Source organism: Protopterus annectens, chromosome 15.part0 (genome assembly GCF_019279795.1).
Source record: "Protopterus annectens isolate FY-2018-M chromosome 15.part0, PAN1.0, whole genome shotgun sequence".
Taxonomy (NCBI): Eukaryota; Metazoa; Chordata; order Ceratodontiformes; family Protopteridae; genus Protopterus; species Protopterus annectens.
Genome location: NC_056749.1, coordinates 516,202,737 through 516,220,985, shown reverse-complemented (window position 1 = coordinate 516,220,985; position 18,249 = coordinate 516,202,737). Strand labels below are relative to the sequence as shown.

Below are 18,249 nucleotides of genomic sequence, written 5' to 3'. Positions count from 1 at the left end.
AGCATACAAATGCAAGCCTCAGCTCATTCAAATAAGGTTCCAAGGTGCTGATGACAGGTTAAAAACCCACAAAAAAAAAAAAACAGCAGATAATTAACTCTTTTCATCATCTCTTCCCATTCCCCTTCTACCAGCTTTACCAGTGATCAGGGTTCACAGAAAATAAAAACAAAATACATATAGATATATACAATATTTACAAAAGCAGGAAAAAGAAGTAATGCACCCAAAAATGATAAATTGCAATTACATCCCAAATGTCAAATCCCATCGCTCTTCCAAAGCTTTATTCCATAATCACTACCTTTATCTGTCCAGTACAATAGCATTATCCTAAGTTTTATTAACTAAAACCTTCCTGCGTTTGTCCAGTTTTACTTTTTTTTTCTTTATCCAAAACATTGCTGGTCACTGTGAGGATTATTCACTTTTGTGCAGCATTACCACGTGTGTGCATATGGTTTTGTATAAATATGGACATATAAGCATACATTTAAACACACACACAGGTGCATATATGTTTATCAGTGCACTTTATTAAGCTTTTTTATCCCTTACTTAACTTAGACATGGGACTTCATCAGAGTAAAAGTGAATAACATACAAAAGGCCTTCGAAAAGATAGATGTTTTAGATGTCGTCCTTTACAAAGACACTGAGAACATGAGGAACTGTTTGACCATCTTCAGTAAAGAAACATTTTTGAATGTTTGAATGATTATTTGCACTTTACTAGTTGTCACCCATATTTTCAGAAAAAAGCTGATCACGGATGACACTATATCTGATGGTGAGGTGATGACGTTAATCAAAATGTTTGAAGAAAGAGCTTATCCACAAACGCTCCTCGAAAATTTAAAAGGGTTAATTTTTCAAGGAAGGAAGTAAGGAAAAGTATGCACCTATTTTGGGAACTCACCCAAAAGATATATCTAGCACTAATGCCCCTAGAAAACTGGCATTTTAAAAACTGGAGGAATAGTAATTCCCTACAATAAGGACACCTTCAAGATCCAAACAATTCTGACCTCCTATTTTAGCTTGATTTTTACCTAAGAAATGAAGATGAGGTTAGGTGAAACACCTCATCTGGTTTTTGGTAGGGGTAAGAATCTAAAAGAACTGGTGGAGGCTGAACCCACACAGAACTGTGACCATTATAGGTCTAAGATGGCAAAATGTGGAAGATGTAAAAGCTGAAGATATATTAATGATGGATCTTATGTCAGTGTAAACAGTTACCACGGAACTATTAGTTGCCCTAAACATGTCAAATGTGACACTCTGAGATAGTGTATTTAGTGACCTCCGTCTCCTGTGCATCATTATGCTTTATACAGACACTATTCAATGGTTTGTGACAATTTTAATACATTTCTATTTACCATTATAGACAAAGTAATCCTAAACCCTAGAGATGGTGAAATCAAAAATCTCTTAGAATACAAAGAGTTATTATAGCAAATTGGGTTAAATGCCAGCCAATCACCAGGGTTCAATGATGATCTTTCTTTTAAAAGTGTTTTAAAAATGAGATATTTTAATATTTGAAACAGATTTATAAGGTGTTTCATTTTGATTAATTTTTGGAATTATTTTACATCGCAAACCATACTGACACACTCCCAGTTGCAAACATTATACATCACTTATAATCTATCCAATCTTTCTCGCTCAGACATTACATAGCTCACTTAAGTCCTGTCACCTTTTAGACCTCATCCCTCCCTTGTATGTATTGTTTCCACAATTCCCATTTTTGTCCTATGTATTTTGCTGCTAACCTTTTCTAAAGATCTCAATTCTAGTTGTTTTATTTCTGTTACTTTATTCACTACTTCCAGTTTAGTTGGTTTAGTTTTTGATTTCCATTTTCTAGTAAATGCTTTTTTGGCAGCCACCATTATTAGACACATCAATGCCTTACCATGTCTAGGCAATTCCGATTCTGTATCATAACTCAGAAAAATGATCTCCCTTGTCAGACCAGTCTGCTCACCTAGCATTTCTGACAGTGCATCCTGCAAGGGAATCGTTAACGTCTGCCAACTCACCACACTCCCAGAAGTATGTTCCCAATTAGCTCTTTCTTCCACTTCACATCTCCAACATTTATTGTCTGCCTGATGAAAAAAATCTCTAGAGTCTACTTGGGGTATAAAAATATCTATGTAAACTTTTCCAGGCAAAAATCCTGAATTTCTAGATTTTATTGTATATTTGGGAGACATGCATATATATATTCTCTTGGCTTTAATCTGTCCATAGTCCTTCACAATACATGAACCTCATCCTTCTCCACTATTCTTTCCCATGTATTGTGTATTTCTCGCCACCTGCTGGACAGTAGAGTGAATAACTCTGAAATGTATCTGTTCTGTTCATCAATCTTTTAAGATTTTGAATGAATGGAACATCACATGAATGTCTGTAGGCTAAGTATGAGTTTGGGAAACTAATGGCAATATATTCAGATATTCTGAATGTTTTAGCATTAATGGGTAGGAGTGTCTGTGTGAGTGTAGGAAATTTGGGGATATATTAGGATTGTGAGGGCATAGATGTAGTGTAGTAGAAGTGTGTGTGCGAGTGTAGGAACGTTAGGGACAGACTATGGTCGGGCAAAGGGGTAGACTAGGATTACCTGAGGGACATAGATGTAGAGTAGTGCTTGTGTGTGGGGGGGTTAGGGACAGATTAGGGTTAGGTGAGGGCATAGATGTAGTATGTGTGTGTGTGTGTGTGTGTGTGTGTGTGTGTGTGTGTGTGAGTGTAAGAAAATTAGGGACAGGCTAGGGTTAAGTGAGAGCATATATATAGTGTAGTGTAGTGCATGTCTTGATTTTAGTGTTTAGTCTTACAGAAATCAATTTTGAATGGCAAGGTATAGGGTTAAGTTAGGAACAGGATTACGATTTTCAGGTAGTAGTAATTTGTGCTACCTTACTAAATCTAACCCTGCAAATTACCTTTCAAAACCATTTTTATTTATTTTTTTTATTTATCCTTTGTTGACCAGGTTAGTCCCACTAGGCTAGTAGCCTCTTTTCAGGGGAGACCTGGGGTGGTACTCGTACTACCAGGGGAAATTTGGCCAGGTGCCAGGGGATAGTTTACATCCACCTGAGCTAGCACCAACTCAGGTAGATGGGACCTCTGTTTAACATCTTATCTGAAGGACAGCCCTCCACTTATGATGCAATGCAGGGTCAGCAAGTGATCTACTCTGTGTGGAAATGAAGCCCACAACCTTCAGCACCAAAGGTGAGTGTGTTACGTGTCATTTCACTGCCACTACATAGCACTATCATGGTTCAGATAAATTTGGTCCGAGTGAGGTGGAGGTTTTGTTTTAGATGTTTTGTGTTTTTCAAAATTTTGAATTTTGAAATGCTGGCCTCAATCACCTTATTCCCATTGCATTTTGATAATTCAGTATATACTCACATATAGAGAAATATAGATTCTCTCTCTCTCTCTGTATACATACATATGTAGATAGATTGGTAGACATAGATGAAGATAAAATATAAATGGGCTATGAGCAATCTGTTATCTAAAGGTTTACACTCTGTGCCTTTTGACCATGTGTCAGCAAGTTTAACAAAGGAGTGTACAAGAACAGCCCTCTATCCAGAACTGTGACTGTCATCTGGTACCCCTTAAAAACAGAGAGGAAAAAAAGCTCTTTTATACCATGTTACAAACAAATTTGTATTCTACAAATGTAACAAATAGCTTGCCATTGTCACTAATGCTCACACACACACACACAAATATTTGACCATCTCAACAATAACCTCAAATGCACTATTGGTATTCATTTATGAAGTTGCTGTGTCCTTGCGGCAATACCACATGTCAGATAATGTACTCTGACAAACCTCAATTAAAAAAAAATAAAATAATATATTAATATTGTATCATCGATCTCTTGAACAGGTATCTTCGTAAAATGAGCTGGGTATTCATATTTCCTCAGAAATTTCATTCGTCTGAGCCAGCGGTGGTGGTGCTGTGGTAGTGTTGTTGCCTCACAGTAAGACGCTGTCCGGTTCGATTCTCAGCTAGAGCGTCTTCTGCGTGGAGACATATCTGACTGGGCGTACCTTCATTGAAGGTTGTGTATCAGGCCTGGCAAGCCGGTATGTAAAAATCAACTGCCAATCATTAGCAGACCGGATTTCCACTGTGGCAACCCCTAACTGGGAAAAGCCGAAAGACGCAAACAAGACATGTAAACATAATTAGAAAGCATGCCCTAACTCAGGACTATTGTATAAATCTGTAAGTTTAAAGCATCAGCCAAGTCTTGTTACTTTACATACATTTGACTTTTATCCTGGAATACAGCACTTCATTTTGTATATTCACTAAGAAACAATTGAACAGAAATGAGTCTTTCTAGAGATAATTTACTAAAAGAATTCCATCTGCTTGGGATTTGTGTTGCACAGGAAGGTGTAAAAAAAATAAATGCATTTATCTTGCATTGCAGACACTTTTAGGGCTAAGCAATTTATTTTATTTACATTTGTTAACCGGGAAGTGTCCGACTGGGTTGGAAACCCATTTTGAGTGGAGACCCAGAGAGAAAAGATCCAGAAAAGAAACAATTTAGTAAAAGTAGAAGCATTTGGTAACAAATATAATGAAAATGCATTTTCTGAGTTCATGCAGGTAATTCAAGGTCATAGCAAAGTATTTACACAGTATGCAAAGTAAGTGAGAAAAATTAGTTATACAATGTATGCAAAATTGACACTCCAAATCAAAAGTTTAGAAGCTATATAGTAGTATATCATATCCGAACAAGAACATTAGAGAGACAGTTTGCAAGTCATGCAAGATATGTAAGTAATATTAACTCTCATGCTAGGGATGAGCAGCAATATTGAGGGAGACTCACCAGGAGTAATACAGGGGCAAAGCCAGTTAGTTTTTAGGTAATCTTTCAGAGTAGTTTTAAATATGGACAAGTTTTGGGTTTTTTGGATGTGCTGAGGTAGGTGATTTCATTCCTTGGCTATTTTATAGGAGTAGAGGGAATTGCCGTAATGGTTGTGATGCTGGGTAATTTTTAACATTAGTTTGTTGGATGACCTAAGGAGCTTTACAGTTAGGTTGAACTAGGTTTGAAAGAGCTGGTCAGTCTGTGGGGTTGTATATGATTTTATGTGAAAAGAAAGTTGATTTAGTGCTAACAGGTTGGGAAGTTCCAGCCAGTTGAGTTGTCTGAGAGCTGTGCAGTGGTGGGTTTTATTGAGTTGATTGGTGGCAAACTTGGCTATTTTATTATAACAGGACTCTAGTTTATTGAGGTCTGTTTTTGATAGGTTGGTAAAGATTTGAGAGCAGTAGAGGAGGCTGGATAGCAAGTGTGATCTTGCGGTGGCAATTCTAGCTTTCTGCGTAAGGAAGGGTTTAACCCTGTAGAGGGCAACAAGTTTGGAGTGGACATTTTTGATAGGCAGATGTGTTTATCGAATTTTAGTGTATTATCTATGGAAACTCCAAGTAGCTTGGTCTGATTGGTGGGTTTGATGATTGGACCATTGGTGGAGATTATGGAGAGGGGTGGAGTGCCGGGTTTGGATGATTTATTAGACAATATCATGAGCTTGGTTTTGTTTGGGTTGAGAGAGGGTTGATGGCTGGTGAGGTAAGTTTTGATGTCCTGGGAAGAGGATTGCGTTTTGTATTGGAGTTCTTGAGGTGAGTGGGCCGAACAGACAAGAGAGGAATCATCTGCATATTGGATGATGGTGGCATGCTGGGTGGAAGTGTTAAGGTTATTGATAAAAATGGTAAAGAGGAGACACCCAAGTATGGAGCTTTGGGGTACCCCCATGGTGACTGGTAGTAGCTGAAAGAGATTATTTCCCCATTTAGTGGCTCACTGACTGTTAGGTAGGTAACTGTGGACCCATGTTATGGACCCATGTTAGGGGTGAGGAATTGAGATTATAAGTGGCAAGTTTAACTAGCAGTTGGTGTGATACTGTGTCAAACGCTTTTGACATGTCTAGGAAAATAGCTGATGCTAGTTGACCTTCATTTTTGAGGTGGCGAATAGTATCAGTAAAGGTTATGAGGGCTGTGTCAGTGCTATGTTTAGGTCTGAATCCATTCTGAGAGCTGAACAGTAGGTTATTAGTGATAAGGTGATTCATGAGTTGCTGGTGAATGGATTTCTCTAGGATTTTGGCTATGGGAGAAAGGATGGCAATGGGTCGGTAGTTAGTAATCTCTCTAGATGGGCTGCCCCTATGTACTGGTATGATATGGGAAATCTTCCGTAAGTTGGGTACATACTGTTCTGAGATAGAGCGATTTATTAGTATGGATATAGGGTAGGCAATGGGTGGGGAAGCTAGTTTTAGGTAGTCAGTTGGAAGCTGGTCTGTGGCAAGACAGCTGGGTTTTAGTTTATATAGAAGTTTTTTTTTTTTATATAGGAAGTTTGAATGGGTTTAAAGGAGAACATGTTAGTTACATCAGAGGATGGGAAAGGGACAGTGAGTGGTATGTTAGTTTTGCTATCTAAGAGAGAATATGATAGAGCTAATAAAGTGAGAGTTGAACTGAGAGGCTAGGGCATTGGAGGTATTACTAGTTAGAGAGGCTGGGGTGAAGATTTTACCTGGGTTAAGAAGGTGGTTAATGTTTTGCCAGAATTTTTGTGGATTGTACTGGTATTTTTGTTGGCAGGTAAGAAAGTAGGGTTTTTTTTGTCATTGATGACTCTTTTCTTAGTTTGGTTTCGAAGTTGCTGATAAAGGGTGCGATTACTTTTGTTTTTGGTTGTCCGGAAAAGTGACCAGGCTCTATCCCTTTGTTTCATTAGATAGTCATGGGAGCGGTTTGGATTTTTGCCAAATTTTCAGGAGGGGGTAACGTTATTTAATATTTGAAAGGGGTTTCTATTGAAGTAATCAAAAGAAAGGTCTAGTTGCAGGTTTTTTAAACGGGGACCAGTCACAGTGTTGTAGTAGCAAATTCAAGGTGTCAGGGGATTAATTATTTTTGCAACAGGTATATTTGTAAGAGATACAGGTTTAGATTTGTATTCTTTTCTTGACTAGAAATGTAGGGGTATGGTCACTTAGTATGACTGATAGACAGCCTGCCTGGAACTCCAGGTTTGGCTTTTTGCTCAAGATCCAGTCAAATAGAATTTTTTTTGAGTGTTTGTCAGTGCGGGTAGGAGGGTTTATGGTTTGAGTGAAGTTGTGTAAGTTTATGAAGTTGGTAGGAGAGTCAGAGGAGCAAGAGCGCCAGTCAAGATTGAAATTGCCTAGGGTGATGGTTTCTTGGGGTAGAGAAAAGGATGACCATGACAGAAGGGACTCTATGCTATGAAGGTTGTTACCTGGTGGTAGGTAGATGACAATGATATTAATAGCTTTGCGAGGATTACCATGTAGGTGAGTTATGAGGATTTCTACTGTGGGTATCTCTGGGGGGTACAATCTAGTTTTTCAAGTTTGAGAGAGTCTTTATACTTATGCAATTAATGCATACAAGGCATATAAAGGTAAGGCTAAAGTCAAAACAACTAAGGAATAATTTTATAACTAAAATAATCTGTAGGATATGGAACAAAATACCAAGACACGTATAATTATTGGGGAATATTAGTTCATTTAAGAAAAATTGGACATGTGGATGGGAGATGGTGTTTGATGTCTCTTACGGAGTCAGTGTTCCTCAATGACCCTTAGGCCTGAGCACTCTACACTAAACATATGAAATGTAGTGCTGAGTCTTATATTGCAGCAGTGTTATATTGGGTGGCACTGTGGTGCAGCGGTTAAAGTTGTCACCTTACAGCAAGAGGTTCTGTTCTGTGCGGAGTCTGCATGTCCTCCATGTGTTCACATGGGTTTTCTCTGGGTCCTCCGTTTTGCTCCCACATTCTAAAGACATGTTCCTGGAGCATTTCTCCCTGGGCCTCACTGAAAATAAGCTCTATCCTAGTCGGACTTTCCCTGTCAACAAATGTTAAATAAAGGATCATCAAGGGACAGTATTTTATTTATCTGTAAGTATCACCTAGTCTGCAGAGTATTATGGTCATGGGTTTTCATCGGGGGATCTGGTTTCACCCTACATTCCAGAGACATACCTATAGGCTCACTGCTAATTCTCTAATGTGTCCATTGGTATGTGCATGTATCCTGTAGTGGACTGCTATATCATCCAGGATTATGTGCTACTTTACACCTTTTGCTTCTGAGATTATGCTCTAACTCCAGAGTGACCCTGACAGGCATAAGTGATTTTCTGGAAATTCATTATATACATGTGTTTGAGGGGAAAGCAAGTGGAAATTTTGTGGTTACACTGAACTAATGGGCTTCATCTGGGTGATTTCTGATTGGAGAACTAGTAGAATATAACCAGTTAGAATTCTTGTATCACTTTCAGAATGGCTTATAAGTCTGTTAGGAGTCAGTGACACAAACTCCACTCCACCTTGCGTCATCTTCCATTGTGCCTCTTCACTTACACTGCACTTGTACAACATCCCCAGGTTCAAGGACCATGAACTACAACATCAGTCCTCATTGGGGAGGATACATCCCCCTCCCCAAATATCACTGCACATCTGGAGGAGGATATATATGATAAAACTGCAGTTTGGTGCATTGCTGTTTGAGGTCAGATTAGAATAAATTTGCACTGATTCCCTTTAATGACCACTAATTCATTTAGAAACATTAGACTTAACTGCCTATCTGTCTGAAGTGGTTATGTTGTCTGCATCTCTTACATCAGGCACACATGGAGCAGTGAAGCAGCCCACTTAATTTGCATGTATGGATATAGTCACTCCTCTTTATTGGCTGTCAGACCCTTTACACACCTGTTATGCAGCACAGATGTAGATTTTTACCTTCTTTCAGTCAAGATGACCTTAACACTTAACCTTTTGATAAAGTGGCTATCGTGATGAAGTGATGTCAAGATACTGAAATGCACAGCAGCACCCATTGACGAAGGTAGCCGCATGGGAGACTGAGGAGGAGGAGGGAAATGGTCTAGTGCTTTCCTTTCTCAGAAGTGAGGATGGGCTGGTATCACCATTCATTACTGTGCTGGTGGAGACCCCAGGAGTGTTGTTGGGACACTTAATGTTCCATAAGTGAGGTACAGCCTACAGTGGAATATAGGTATGTCAGGAGGCATGTACATTAATCACCTCAGATGCATTACACGTGTACACCTGTCAGGACCATAGCTCAAACTGTCACGTGTCATTGCAAAAGAGGATCTTCCAGCTGCTTCCTTTGGCCCTAGCTAAGAATGAGGGGTCATCAGCTGGGTAATTTCCAAGAATCACAAGTTAGTGGCAGTAGCTAAAAAAACAATACATTTATTACAAAAAAACCTTCATGGCTGATTCAGTGCTTTACTTATAATAGTTTCTCTCCACTTTAACTTATAAGACAAGGTGTGATGATGTCAGGCATTGACAGCTATGCCAGGAGAAGTAGGGCAGTGCTTGAACTATGGTCCTGACAGGTGTTCAAATGACAAACTCACCACCGTAACAGGTACAAGCAAGCAACATCTGAGGGTTATGCTACTCAATGCTAGAAGTCTAAACCTCAAAATGCACTCACTCGAGGCTCTCCTTAAAATGGAGACATCGACATCTGTACAGTGACAGAGACCTGGTTCAAGGCTCCAGAGAGCACCCCTGCATTACCAGGCTATAATTCATACCACACCTTTCGGACACCAAACCTGGACTGAAACACTAAAGGTGGAGGCGTTCCATATTCATTAAGGTATCCCACCTCCAGGCTAGTTGCTCAGCATAATGCATCCGAGATTATCCAAGTGCAACTAACTCTGGGCAAGACCACAGTCCAAATTGTAGCTTGCTACAGATCCCCCACCATGCCCCAGGATTCCCACTTCTCATTTTTTTAATGCACTGGAAAATATTAAGGTACATCCTAACACCCAAATAATGGGTGATTTCAACTACCCCACCATTAACTGGAAAACTACTCCTGTACCAACTCTTTTGCTCAACGTTTTCTGGAATTCATAAATTCCAACACTTTGGATGAACTTATCCACACCCCCACCAGGGCAGCAATATGCTAGACCTTGTCATTACCAACATAGGCAACTGGTGTTCCACACCAAAGGTCAATTCCTCGTTGGTCAGATCCGACCACAAGCTAATCACCCTAGACATCCACATCCCGCCCCCATTAGGGAAACCACCATAAAAAATTTCTCCAAAGCCAACTTACACTTCTTAAGACAGAAGTTGCAAACTTCGCGACACCCATGCAGACGGACAATAGAGGGACAACTGCTGAATCCTACACAAATGCAATTTATAAGCACTTACAGAAGTGCATGGATTGTCCAATCCCTAACAGAACCAAGATGCTGTCATCCAAAAAAGGTGGTCCCCTGTCATAAACAAACACTACAACTGAAGAAAGAAACTGTTGCAAAAAAGAGTAAAATCCCATGATTGGAGGAACTCCCTGGTCGGCCTCAGTAAAAAGCTGAGATCCCTCATAAAATCCTTCAAAGCTAGTTACGAAAACAAAATTGCCACTGATTCTAAAGACAACCGCAAAGCATTCTGTAGCTATGTCAAGAATCCCAATGGCAAGACTCAGATCTCCTCTGAGTTGCAGCACAATGGCACTAAATATACAGAACCAACTGATATTGCCAACATCCTGGCAGATAGGCTCAGTGCTAACTTTACCCCCCTCTCACCCCATTAAGCGCACATCTCTGTACCGGAAGAATGCACAATTCCTGTAATCACGGCTGCACAGGTAAAAGCCACACTCTCCAAAGCCAAGAACACAGCATCCATGGGACCTGACAACATCCCAGGCTGCATTCTACATGAACTACAGAATGAACTGGTACCCCACCTAAGTACCATGTTCAATCATAGCCTCACCTCAGGCTTTGTGCCCACTGAATGGTGCACAGTGATGGTTATCCCACTCCACAAAGGGGGAGCCACCACGGACCCCTGGAACTACCTCCTCAATAGTCTGACGAGCCTGGTCTGGAAGGCTATTGAATGTATCATCCTGGAACTTATAAACAATGACATTGCTAATCTCCAAACTCTGGACCCCACCCAGTTTGGGTTTGTAAAAGATAGATCATGTCTCCTAAACCTGATAGACTTCTTTGAAGCAGTCACCAAAGCCATAGATGAGGGTAAGGTGGTTCACACAGCCTATCTAGATCTCGCCAAGGCTTTTGAAACCATCTCCCACTCTGGAATTATAGATAAACTCACTAAACTAGGTATAAATCCCTATGTCACAAGATGGGTTGCCAACTGGCTCACTGACAGAACCCACACTGTGAAGGTAGCAGACTCCAAATCCGACTTCAGACCAGTGACAAGTGGAGTACCACAGGGTTCAGTCCTGGGTCCTCTCCTGTTTGGTATCTACTTCTCAGAAGTACAGGCTAACAAAGAAGGTCTTTGGCTAATGAAGTTCGCAGATGACTGCAAACTAGGAGCCATAATCAAAACTCTGGTGTGGACATCCTACAAAAGGGCCTCACTGAGACAGATGCCTGGTGTCAATGCCATGGCCTCAAGCTCAATGCAAAAAGTGCATTGTCATCCCTTTAGGTAAAAATTCTGTACTCATGAACTACCACATAGCCTGTAGTCTACTTAACACCGAAATTGTGATGAGAACTTGGGACACAGGTGGACAGTAGTCTCTCCTTTGATAATCACATCCCCACAGAAGTCAGGAAATCCTTCTATGTGGCACACCTCATCACAAAAGGTTTCTCATCCAGGAAAAAAGAGGTCATTGTTCCCCTCTACTCGTCCCTCATAAGACCCATTCTAGAGTACAACGCCCCTTTTGGTATGTACCTCACAAGACATCTACAACTAGAAAGGCCACAGAAATACCTCACTAAGAGGATTACTGGCCGCTAACAGATGCCCTACGCAGACAGTCTAAAAAAACTCAAGCTTTACTCCATCGCATATCGCCTACTGAGAGGCGATCTCTGCCTAACATATAAAGCTATTTCAAACCCAGAACTGTTGGACATGCTCCACTTAAAGAAATCGCAATACACTCTCTAGGGACCTAAACCTTGTCACCACAATAAACAGAACATGCTGGAGGGATAGATTCCTGTCCCAGAGATGTCCCATACTCTGGAACAAACTACCTATCTATAACAAACAAAGCTCCTCATTAGCACTTGATGATTGGATGGAAGGTAGGAAATTCACCCCGAGGATCACTTCTGTGGCTCTGCTCGACAGGGGCACTGGAATATAATTTTCTTGGGTGGGAAAGACAGGGTACCTTTTTGGCTAGGCTTATATAGGCCCTAGGGCCAATAGCCTAGTACCTACCTATGTGTGACATATGCCAGCATAGCTAATTGGTGTTTTGTAAAGAATTATATGTCATTTGTATATCAAACTGATTTGTGCAGATGCTCATGTTGAAAATGCATTTGAAAAGCTGATTGTGTTAAAAATGCACCAACACTGGCTCCTGCTGGACAGGAAAATAATACACGTATGCCAGACTGCATTTTAACTATTGAAATGAATATACTGTAACAGAGGATATTGGAAGAGAAGAGAATAGCCCATGACATTTCTTTTGCAGGTCATTTGTGTATAAAGTGTACCAAGAGATCTATTATGCAGAACTTTTACTGGCCTGGGATTGCAAGGGATGTAACTGGGTACTGCAGGGCCTCTGAGCAGTGCCAAAAAGTAGGCAAGGCAGGAGACATAAACAAAGCTATTCTGATGCCTTTGTCTGTGACTGGGGAGCCATTTCAGAGGGTAGCTATGGATATTGTGGGGCCTCTGAATACTCCAAGTTCCACAGAGAAGAAGTATATCCTGGTGATAGTAGATTATGCTATGAGATACCCTAAGGTGGTGGCTCTGTCCTCCATTGAGTCAGAGAAGGTGGTACATGCTATGTTAGAGATTTTCAGCAAGGTAAGTTTCCCTGAGAGAAATACTGACTGACGTAGGTGCCAATTTCATGTCATACCTGATGGCTTGTCTGTGAGAGTGCTAGGGGATGAAGCACCTAATGACCACCCCTACCACCCCCAGACTAATGGTCTTGTGGAGAGGTTAAGCTCTACACAAAAGACCATGCTGTGGGCATTTGTAGACCAGTTTAGGAGAGAGAGTTGGACAAATATTTACCCCATCTGCTGTTTGCATCCAGAGAGGTACCCCAGCAATCCACAGGTTTTTCACCATTTGAGTTGCTGTATGGTCTTAGGGTGAGGGGGCTTTAGACTTGATTCATGATGAGTTGGAGGGTGTGTGGGAAGCCCACAAGGAGTCTGTTGTGGCATATGCCCTATACATCAGGACAAATCTTAGTTAAAAGTGAAAAAGAAACACCTCCAAAGGAAGTCCTGTTAAAAAAAACAAATAATCCAAACAAAACACGGACTTCCACCTGAGTAGGCAGCTAGTAGTAAAATAAATAACTAAAATCAAACTCTTTATTAAAGATATAAAACAATGTCCTCAGGTAATGAAAGAGGATAAGCACTTTCAGTATTTAACCTTCTTCAGATCTGAAGAAGGTTAAATACGGAAAGCGCTTATCCTGTTTCATTATTTGATTTTAGTTAGTTATTTTACTGCTAACTGCCTGCTCAGGTGGAAGTCTGTGTTTTGTCTGGATTATCTGAACAAAGCTTAGGGAGCTCATGGGCTTGGCCCAGAAGAACCTTACAGGAGCCCAACAGCAGAAAAATGTCTGGTATGACAGAAATTCTTGAGCCCGAGAGTATGTTGTGGGACAACAGGTTATGGTGCTTATTTCTGTCAGACACAATATGCTGTAGGCAGCTTTGGAGGCACTCTTCAAAGTGGTAAGGGAGGTCAGTACTGTTAACTACATGGCAAAACTGCTAGGCAGGAGGCAAGGGCACAAAAGGGCACACACTGTACCATGTTAACATGATGAAACCATACCATGATAGGAAGGGTATTGTGATGATTATTTGTAGTGGGTAGCAGAAGGAGTCTGAGGGGAATCTATGGCTACATCGAGCCAGCCAGCAAAATACCAAGTTGCTAAGGTGGAGCCTAGTGTTGCAGGCATATGATATAATAGTGCAGCAGATTTGGTTATTAAGCTAGGGCATAGGTTAATGTATTTCAGATAGACTCATTCCCCTCAAGCCACATTTCTCAACGGTCACTTGAAAAACTAGCTTGAGTCTTCAAAGCGGGAGATGTGATGATGTGAGGTATTGCCAGCTATGCCAGCAGAATTAGGGCAGTGGATGTATAACATATATCAGCATAGTTAACTGGAATTTTGTAAAGAATTGTATGCCATTTGTATATCAATATTTGTATAGATGCTTGTGTTGAAAAAGTATTTCAAAAGCTGCTTGTAATAACAATGTACTAACGAGTCTTACTGGACCGAAAAGAAATGTACCTATATGTCAGACTGTATTGTAACTGTTGAAATAAATATGTTGTAACAGAGGATACTGGTAGAGAAGAGGTTAATCTCAGTCCAGCTCACTTTGAAAAATAGTCTGAAATTAAATTGCCTGGTTTAGACCATAAAGATTGTACCTTACAGTTCTGATTGCAGCCAGAGATGACATGTCTGTGAAAACCAGAACTAGTAATCCTGCTGTATTGTCCTTAGGGGTGAACCAATTGCTACCATGGAAGGGTGGAAGTTTTGAAATCTTTTTATAGCTTCCAGATGCTATAACACATCTCAGCACAGCTCTATCTGTGTGCATGGTAACACATATTTCCTACATTTTGGTTCAGTTTCTAGTAACAGGGTTAGTCTGGTAACCAGAGTCAGATGGCCAGATGTATGTGATGTCATTCTATAATCCAGCACTGAATTGATGTTTTAATACTAGACGAGACAGATGTCTCAGGGCAGCCTGTTTTTGAAACTTGGCAAATAAGGAAGACCACTCACCCACTTCATCTTGCCTTACTCTAGGATGTGAACTAGGGAAGAGTAATTATTTAGATCAGTCAGAAAAATATAGTGAGATTAGTTAAGTATTGTTTATCTGTATGAATCTTTCCATTTGTGTTATTTTTAATATTTCCTGTGACAGAAATTCTGGAGTTTATTGTAAATAGATATTTAATATTTTCATGTTATTTTATTATTTATTATTAAATATATTTAAGCTTTTCATTGTGGCTGGTTTTTATAGAATATTTTCACCCCTGAGAGTACTCATAGTTATTGGTGACACTGTGGCCACTCCTGAAAGCCTTGCTGCATTGGTCAAGCACTACCATTTGTATTAGTATTAATTTTACTCAGTATAATTGTGTACCCTTGTAAGAGCCTTAGAGTAGCTAGCTTTGGAGTGTTCTTCTGACAGTACCTATCTTACAGTCTGGGCAGAAGGAGGCATAGCTGGTAAATCTGTGCCACCCTTTCCCCAGGTGCATGTGCACATGTGTCTGTGTGTGTGAAAATTGAATCTCAGACTGTGTGTCATCTACCTGGAACAGGTACACAGAGCAATGATTTCACAGAGAAGGGTGGTAGAGGACTTGGCATTGGAGCACTCTGTCGAGGACTCAACTCTACAGCTGTGCCAATGGGGAGTCTTATTGGGGGCCTGAACAGAGAAAGGAAAAAACAGCCCCTGGACTGAGTGTGTTCTCTGTGTGCTCTTAAGGGAAACTGTGCTTGGTGCAAAGGGCTGCATCTGAAAATACTGTGTGTATCCATTTTTGTTCCAAGTGAATGTCCCTCACTGGTGTCAGTGGTGAAGATTCAGGCTTCTTGATTACTGGCCTAGAGGAGGGTGTCACACAAGACACAACAATATGACTGTTGCATATAATCAAAGCTAATTAATTCAGATGCGTTTCATGGGAAATCTGTGTAATTTCTAACAACTGGAATAAATGCAAGTGTGTTTTCTTTATTAAACCTTTGGCCAGAACTTTTTAGGCTGTTACTTGCCCTTTATGAATTTATTTTAAGGATATTTGTCTGCAGCAAAACTGTAGACATTACAGCTGAATTATGTTCTTTCTACAGTCTGACAGAAAGGTTTGCCTATCTACTACTAAATCCAGACCTTGAATCAGTCCTTGTTTGATTCCCGCAGCCATCATTTGCCTTCTGTATGACTCTGAGTAGATCACTAAATCAGACATCACATCTGTGTCAACCCTGGAACGTGTCTGTGTCCAGTGGAACCCTTCATTATGTGAATCAGGGTGCATTTATGCCAAGAAATGCTGTTTATAGAATTAGCAGCAGCTTAAATCATTATACAGAAAAAGAAGCTAGATTTTGCTAATCATAAAATAAAGTATATTTTTTACAGTGTTATTAGTTTTATCTGAACCACAATATACAGCAGAATTTTCATATAATTTTTAATTGAAATATCATAACCAGTCTTTAACTACTTTAGTTTTTGCTTGCAAAGGAACAATCTGACCATTCCTTTTTTGGCAATGTAGCCCCTTCCACTGTTCTTCTCCTTCCTTCAGAGGGGTATAGTCCATTTTTCAGTTGCGTGCATAACTGCTTTCACTGTTTAATGCATGAAGATGTGTAAGAAATCTCAACTGTAAGAAAACTGCTTACTACATATCATATCGAACAAAATTAATCTTAACATTTGTTGCAACGAGTGTCCTCTTCCATATGCAGGACCTTTTAAATTGTTTATATTATATTGTTATGTTCTACTATTAAATTTCATGAGATTTTCTCCACAGCACTGTAATAGAAAATTACAAGAAATGTAATATAGTACAAATGATTAACAATGGACTTCACTGGTTTGAATGCATTCAACTCCCATATACATATGGTGTGGTCTAGGGCAAATAATTTCCCTTTGTTGTGGGGCCATGTGTCCCCTGCAGAAGGAAACTATCTGTTCTGTGAGATAATGTACTTACCAAAATAGAAAAGGAGAAAAATTCAGAGGGACAAACACAACTAATATTAAAAATATATATCTGTTTACTTCTTTGCTTAAAGTAAACTTCGATACTTTCAGGAAAGCCATTTATAAAATTTGATGTGCTTACTAGACCACAGGCCTTTTACCTTTGGAATGTTTTCAAAGTGTTAAACAAATGTAACCATTCACCCTTTCCATGTGTATATGCATATCATGCATACACAGACAGACGCACACCCTCCCCCCATAATGTCAAACACTGCTGTAGTTTCTTAGGTCAAGGAGACCCTGTAACAGAAATGATTAATTCATTGCCTGCCTCTGCTTTTTTATAATTATTATTCAGATCACACAACCATACAAATGAACTGCTCAAAGAGGAACACTTTTGAGAATGTACTACATAACCCCTATATGTTATCTAGAAGTTTTGTGTGTACAGTGAATGCACTCCAAGGAGTCTTTTTTTCATAAAGACTGAAAAGCTTCCTAAGGTTTTGACTGGCATCCCTTCTGTTTGAAATCATTAGCATCCTTATGGTATCAGGGCAGTATTGGTGCATTTCCACAGAGTCTAATAATAAAATTTAAGAAACCTTTGTGAAAAGTCATCTCAGTAAGTATAACGTGTATTCTCCAGCTAAGAATTTGAATATTGTATGCACCAAATAATACTTTTATACGTTTATTATTCTGCCTTACCATACATTTAACTGCAATGTCATGTCATAGCCAAATGTTTTCAAGACATTTAAGATCATGTCAGTCTGTGGTTTCCATTCTAAATGCCTTGGATCATGTAATTTTGGAAATGGATAAGATCATGAGAAAGAATGCAGACACACACACTGTGTAATTTGCAGATATATCATTTTCTTATTAATGTGTTCCTAGGGAGCAGAGGGATTTTCTTATTATATTAAGGCTTTTCCTGTGATGAAAATTGTCTTAATATGATTTACTGCGGCTGGTAGATAGGGGATAGTAACCTGCATGAAAGCCAGCCTTATGAGCAAGCTGGATACCATGAGGATTTCATTGTTTTGTAAACTGCTTGAAAAAAGAAATGCTTTTTTCATCATATAACAGAGTCATGCTGATGCCATAAATAAAACATCCTTCCTAGTAGTGGAAATTGTTGCCACTGAGGACAAAGCAGTTATTGAAGACATGAAAAGATTCATCATACAGCTAGGTTGTTAAAATTTCCATTTTCTAAAGTACATTAAAACGTCTTTGCATATAAAAGTGAGCTCCCGACATTTCCTGTTTTAATGTTTG

At 39.7% G+C, this 18,249-nt stretch overlaps 1 protein-coding gene across 5 annotated transcripts in view; it reads left to right on the top strand.

Moving 5' to 3' along the window:
• GRIA3 (glutamate ionotropic receptor AMPA type subunit 3) overlaps positions 1-18,249 on the top strand; it is a 2,740,455-nt gene that overhangs the window by 918,368 nt on the left and 1,803,838 nt on the right. The gene's annotated exons all lie outside the window — the stretch shown is intronic.